Below are 5,000 nucleotides of genomic sequence, written 5' to 3' on the forward strand. Positions count from 1 at the left end.
GGAGACAGACTGCACTGTTGGGGGGCAATGCCTTAAGCCGAGGGCTTTACTGGGAAAGAGCCCACAGTGACGGGAAGCCAAAAGCACTTCCCATACCGGGAGTCGAACCCGGGCCGCCTGGGTGAAAACCAGGAATCCTAACCGCTAGACCATATGGGAGGAGGCACTCTGCCACCGTCTTGTAGAAAAGCAAAGGCGCGCATGCATTTGTGCTGGACAGAAAGGAGTGTGACTGAGGTCCGGGAGCGGCTGACTGGCTTTTGACGAGAGAGGACATGCAGGCCCACTGAAGGCCGCGGCAAATCTACTGGCCAGCAGAGGGCAGAAGGCCAGCGTGGCGGTCCTCCCGGCGCGGGGTCAAAAGTTGCCGCCGAGCCAGCCAGGAGTCGAACCTAGAATCTTCTGATCCGTAGTCAGACGCGTTATCCATTGCGCCACTGGCCCTGACAGACCCAGCTGACTAGCATGCGATCAGTGTGTTTCCAGAGACGATGCGACAGCAGCACGGTGCGCAGAGCTGCATTCTTCCATTCTTCCTAAGCCTCAAGAAGACAGATGAGCCGACATGGCGAGGTCCAGCTTTGCACACCCACTTTTTCCCGGGCTTGAGGGCAATAATCCAGAAATGTGCAAAAGCTGCCGTGACCCGGATTCGAACCGGGGTTGCTGCGGCCACAACGCAGAGTACTAACCACTATACGATCACGGCTAACCACGGGCTGCGTGCTCTTCCGGCCGCAGTAAAGCTCCTCTCTCAGAGTGTGTGCTCTGTGACCAGCCTTTGACGAGTTTCGCGCTGGCTCCTCTGAGCACTCCTCGGCTGCAGTTTCCACTCCGTAAACGAGTTGTGGGTGCTGCTAATTTGCAGAAAACACCAAACACCCGCCTCGACCCACAGGCACCAATCCACAAATGGCCAAACGCTGACGTTTCCCTGCCTCTCGGCACACATGTGCGTGTGAAAGAGTTGGAGAGACGCTGAAGGCTGGGAAAAGCAGCTGAAGAAGGGCACGGTTCACAAAGCTGAAGGAGACAGTCTTTAGCCATGTGAAAGGTGTCCAGCAGGTGAAGGAGAGCCCATGCAGGTGGAGACAGACTGCACTGTTGGGGGGCAATGCCTTAAGCCGAGGGCTTTACTGGGAAAGAGCCCACAGTGACGGGAAGCCAAAAGCACTTCCCATACCGGGAGTCGAACCCGGGCCGCCTGGGTGAAAACCAGGAATCCTAACCGCTAGACCATATGGGAGGAGGCACTCTGCCACCGTCTTGTAGAAAAGCAAAGGCGCGCATGCATTTGTGCTGGACAGAAAGGAGTGTGACTGAGGTCCGGGAGCGGCTGACTGGCTTTTGACGAGAGAGGACATGCAGGCCCACTGAAGGCCGCGGCAAATCTACTGGCCAGCAGAGGGCAGAAGGCCAGCGTGGCGGTCCTCCCGGCGCGGGGTCAAAAGTTGCCGCCGAGCCAGCCAGGAGTCGAACCTAGAATCTTCTGATCCGTAGTCAGACGCGTTATCCATTGCGCCACTGGCCCTGACAGACCCAGCTGACTAGCATGCGATCAGTGTGTTTCCAGAGACGATGCGACAGCAGCACGGTGCGCAGAGATGCATTCTTCCATTCTTCCTAAGCCTCAAGAAGACAGATGAGCCGACATGGCGAGGTCCAGCTTTGCACACCCACTTTTTCCCGGGCTTGAGGGCAATAATCCAGAAATGTGCAAAAGCTGCCGTGACCCGGATTCGAACCGGGGTTGCTGCGGCCACAACGCAGAGTACTAACCACTATACGATCACGGCTAACCACGGGCTGCGTGCTCTTCCGGCCGCAGTAAAGCTCCTCTCTCAGAGTGTGTGCTCTGTGACCAGCCTTTGACGAGTTTCGCGCTGGCTAATCTGAGCACTCCTCGGCTGCAGTTTCCACTCCGTAAACGAGTTGTGGGTGCTGCTAATTTGCAGAAAACACCAAACACCCGCCTCGACCCACAGGCACCAATCCACAAATGGCCAAACGCTGACGTTTCCCTGCCTCTCGGCACACATGTGCGTGTGAAAGAGTTGGAGAGACGCTGAAGGCTGGGAAAAGCAGCTGAAGAAGGGCACGGTTCACAAAGCTGAAGGAGACAGTCTTTAGCCATGTGAAAGGTGTCCAGCAGGTGAAGGAGAGCCCATGCAGGTGGAGACAGACTGCACTGTTGGGGGGCAATGCCTTAAGCCGAGGGCTTTACTGGGAAAGAGCCCACAGTGACGGGAAGCCAAAAGCACTTCCCATACCGGGAGTCGAACCCGGGCCGCCTAGGTGAAAACCAGGAATCCTAACCGCTAGACCATATGGGAGGAGGCACTCTGCCACCGTCTTGTAGAAAAGCAAAGGCGCGCATGCATTTGTGCTGGACAGAAAGGAGTGTGACTGAGGTCCGGGAGCGGCTGACTGGCTTTTGACGAGAGAGGACATGCAGGCCCACTGAAGGCCGCGGCAAATCTACTGGCCAGCAGAGGGCAGAAGGCCAGCGTGGCGGTCCTCCCGGCACGGGGTCAAAAGTTGCCGACGAGCCAGCCAGGAGTCGAACCTAGAATCTTCTGATCCGTAGTCAGACGCGTTATCCATTGCGCCACTGGCCCTGACAGACCCAGCTGACTAGCATGCGATCAGTGTGTTTCCAGAGACGATGCGACAGCAGCACGATGCGCAGAGCTGCATTCTTCCATTCTTCCTAAGCCTCAAGAAGACAGATGAGCCGACATGGCGAGGTCCAGCTTTGCACACCCACTTTTTCCCGGGCTTGAGGGCAATAATCCAGAAATGTGACAGAAGAAGACAGATGAGCCGACATGGCGAGGTCCAGCTTTGCACACCCACTTTTTCCCGGGCTTGAGGGCAATAATCCAGAAATGTGCAAAAGCTGCCGTGACCCGGATTCGAACCGGGGTTGCTGCGGCCACAACGCAGAGTACTAACCACTATACGATCACGGCTAACCACGGGCTGCGTGCTCTTCCGGCCGCAGTAAAGCTCCTCTCTCAGAGTGTGTGCTCTGTGACCAGCCTTTGACGAGTTTCGCGCTGGCTCCTCTGAGCACTCCTCGGCTGCAGTTTCCACTCCGTAAACGAGTTGTGGGTGCTGCTAATTTGCAGAAAACACCAAACACCCGCCTCGACCCACAGGCACCAATCCACAAATGGCCAAACGCTGACGTTTCCCTGCCTCTCGGCACACATGTGCGTGTGAAAGAGTTGGAGAGACGCTGAAGGCTGGGAAAAGCAGCTGAAGAAGGGCACGGTTCACAAAGCTGAAGGAGACAGTCTTTAGCCATGTGAAAGGTGTCCAGCAGGTGAAGGAGAGCCCATGCAGGTGGAGACAGACTGCACTGTTGGGGGGCAATGCCTTAAGCCGAGGGCTTTACTGGGAAAGAGCCCACAGTGACGGGAAGCCAAAAGCACTTCCCATACCGGGAGTCGAACCCGGGCCGCCTGGGTGAAAACCAGGAATCCTAACCGCTAGACCATATGGGAGGAGGCACTCTGCCACCGTCTTGTAGAAAAGCAAAGGCGCGCATGCATTTGTGCTGGACAGAAAGGAGTGTGACTGAGGTCCGGGAGCGGCTGACTGGCTTTTGACGAGAGAGGACATGCAGGCCCACTGAAGGCCGCGGAAAAATCTACTGGCCAGCAGAGGGCAGAAGGCCAGCGTGGCGGTCCTCCCGGCGCGGGGTCAAAAGTTGCCGCCGAGCCAGCCAGGAGTCGAACCTAGAATCTTCTGAACCGTAGTCAGACGCGTTATCCATTGCGCCACTGGCCCTGACAGACCCAGCTGACTAGCATGCGATCAGTGTGTTTCCAGAGACGATGCGACAGCAGCACGGTGCGCAGAGCTGCATTCTTCCATTCTTCCTAAGCCTCAAGAAGACAGATGAGCCGACATGGCGAGGTCCAGCTTTGCACACCCACTTTTTCCCGGGCTTGAGGGCAATAATCCAGAAATGTGCAAAAGCTGCCGTGACCCGGATTCGAACCGGGGTTGCTGCGGCCACAACGCAGAGTACTAACCACTATACGATCACGGCTAACCACGGGCTGCGTGCTCTTCCGGCCGCAGTAAAGCTCCTCTCTCAGAGTGTGTGCTCTGTGACCAGCCTTTGACGAGTTTCGCGCTGGCTCCTCTGAGCACTCCTCGGCTGCAGTTTCCACTCCGTAAACGAGTTGTGGGTGCTGCTAATTTGCAGAAAACACCAAACACCCGCCTCGACCCACAGGCACCAATCCACAAATGGCCAAACGCTGACGTTTCCCTGCCTCTCGGCACACATGTGCGTGTGAAAGAGTTGGAGAGACGCTGAAGGCTGGGAAAAGCAGCTGAAGAAGGGCACGGTTCACAAAGCTGAAGGAGACAGTCTTTAGCCATGTGAAAGGTGTCCAGCAGGTGAAGGAGAGCCCATGCAGGTGGAGACAGACTGCACTGTTGGGGGGCAATGCCTTAAGCCGAGGGCTTTACTGGGAAAGAGCCCACAGTGACGGGAAGCCAAAAGCACTTCCCATACCGGGAGTCGAACCCGGGGCGCCTGGGTGAAAACCAGGAATCCTAACCGCTAGACCATATGGGAGGAGGCACTCTGCCACCGTCTTGTAGAAAAGCAAAGGCGCGCATGCATTTGTGCTGGACAGAAAGGAGTGTGACTGAGGTCCGGGAGCGACTGACTGGCTTTTGACGAGAGAGGACATGCAGGCCCACTGAAGGCCGCGGCAAATCTACTGGCCAGCAGAGGGCAGAAGGCCAGCGTGGCGGTCCTCCCGGCGCGGGGTCAAAAGTTGCCGCCGAGCCAGCCAGGAGTCGAGCCTAGAATCTTCTGATCCGTAGTCAGACGCGTTATCCATTGCGCCACTGGCCCTGACAGACCCAGCTGACTAGCATGCGATCAGTGTGTTTCCAGAGACGATGCGACAGCAGCACGGTGCGCAGAGCTGCATTCTTCCATTCTTCCTAAGCCTCAAGAAGACAGATGAGCC

At 56.9% G+C, this 5,000-nt stretch overlaps 14 non-coding genes across 14 annotated transcripts; all 14 read right to left on the reverse strand.

Annotated features, from left to right (window-relative positions):
• Positions 1 to 87: 87 nt before the first annotated feature.
• On the reverse strand, positions 88 to 159 carry trnae-uuc (transfer RNA glutamic acid (anticodon UUC)). The gene has a single exon. It is a non-coding gene; the product is annotated as a tRNA-Glu (tRNA).
• A 212-nt stretch (positions 160 to 371) lies between these two features.
• On the reverse strand, positions 372 to 444 carry trnar-acg (transfer RNA arginine (anticodon ACG)). The gene has a single exon. It is a non-coding gene; the product is annotated as a tRNA-Arg (tRNA).
• Positions 445 to 637: 193 nt separating this feature from the next.
• Positions 638 to 709, reverse strand: trnah-gug (transfer RNA histidin (anticodon GUG)). Its single transcript has one exon. It is a non-coding gene; the product is annotated as a tRNA-His (tRNA).
• Positions 710 to 1,174: 465 nt separating this feature from the next.
• On the reverse strand, positions 1,175 to 1,246 carry trnae-uuc (transfer RNA glutamic acid (anticodon UUC)). The gene has a single exon. It is a non-coding gene; the product is annotated as a tRNA-Glu (tRNA).
• Positions 1,247 to 1,458: 212 nt separating this feature from the next.
• trnar-acg (transfer RNA arginine (anticodon ACG)) lies at positions 1,459 to 1,531 on the reverse strand. Its single transcript has one exon. It is a non-coding gene; the product is annotated as a tRNA-Arg (tRNA).
• Positions 1,532 to 1,724: 193 nt separating this feature from the next.
• trnah-gug (transfer RNA histidin (anticodon GUG)) lies at positions 1,725 to 1,796 on the reverse strand. The gene has a single exon. It is a non-coding gene; the product is annotated as a tRNA-His (tRNA).
• Positions 1,797 to 2,261: 465 nt separating this feature from the next.
• Positions 2,262 to 2,333, reverse strand: trnae-uuc (transfer RNA glutamic acid (anticodon UUC)). Its single transcript has one exon. It is a non-coding gene; the product is annotated as a tRNA-Glu (tRNA).
• A 212-nt stretch (positions 2,334 to 2,545) lies between these two features.
• Positions 2,546 to 2,618, reverse strand: trnar-acg (transfer RNA arginine (anticodon ACG)). The gene has a single exon. It is a non-coding gene; the product is annotated as a tRNA-Arg (tRNA).
• A 282-nt stretch (positions 2,619 to 2,900) lies between these two features.
• trnah-gug (transfer RNA histidin (anticodon GUG)) lies at positions 2,901 to 2,972 on the reverse strand. Its single transcript has one exon. It is a non-coding gene; the product is annotated as a tRNA-His (tRNA).
• A 465-nt stretch (positions 2,973 to 3,437) lies between these two features.
• On the reverse strand, positions 3,438 to 3,509 carry trnae-uuc (transfer RNA glutamic acid (anticodon UUC)). The gene has a single exon. It is a non-coding gene; the product is annotated as a tRNA-Glu (tRNA).
• A 213-nt stretch (positions 3,510 to 3,722) lies between these two features.
• trnar-acg (transfer RNA arginine (anticodon ACG)) lies at positions 3,723 to 3,795 on the reverse strand. The gene has a single exon. It is a non-coding gene; the product is annotated as a tRNA-Arg (tRNA).
• Positions 3,796 to 3,988: 193 nt separating this feature from the next.
• trnah-gug (transfer RNA histidin (anticodon GUG)) lies at positions 3,989 to 4,060 on the reverse strand. The gene has a single exon. It is a non-coding gene; the product is annotated as a tRNA-His (tRNA).
• Positions 4,061 to 4,525: 465 nt separating this feature from the next.
• trnae-uuc (transfer RNA glutamic acid (anticodon UUC)) lies at positions 4,526 to 4,597 on the reverse strand. The gene has a single exon. It is a non-coding gene; the product is annotated as a tRNA-Glu (tRNA).
• Positions 4,598 to 4,809: 212 nt separating this feature from the next.
• Positions 4,810 to 4,882, reverse strand: trnar-acg (transfer RNA arginine (anticodon ACG)). Its single transcript has one exon. It is a non-coding gene; the product is annotated as a tRNA-Arg (tRNA).
• Between the last annotated feature and the right edge of the window lie 118 nt (positions 4,883 to 5,000).

This window comes from Alosa pseudoharengus, unplaced genomic scaffold (assembly GCF_046254945.1).
Source record: "Alosa pseudoharengus isolate Yale_2024_CS ecotype anadromous, Long Island Sound unplaced genomic scaffold, YU_APseudo_1.1 YU_APseudo_1.1_scf_12, whole genome shotgun sequence".
In the NCBI taxonomy this organism is placed as follows: Eukaryota; Metazoa; Chordata; class Actinopteri; order Clupeiformes; family Clupeidae; genus Alosa; species Alosa pseudoharengus.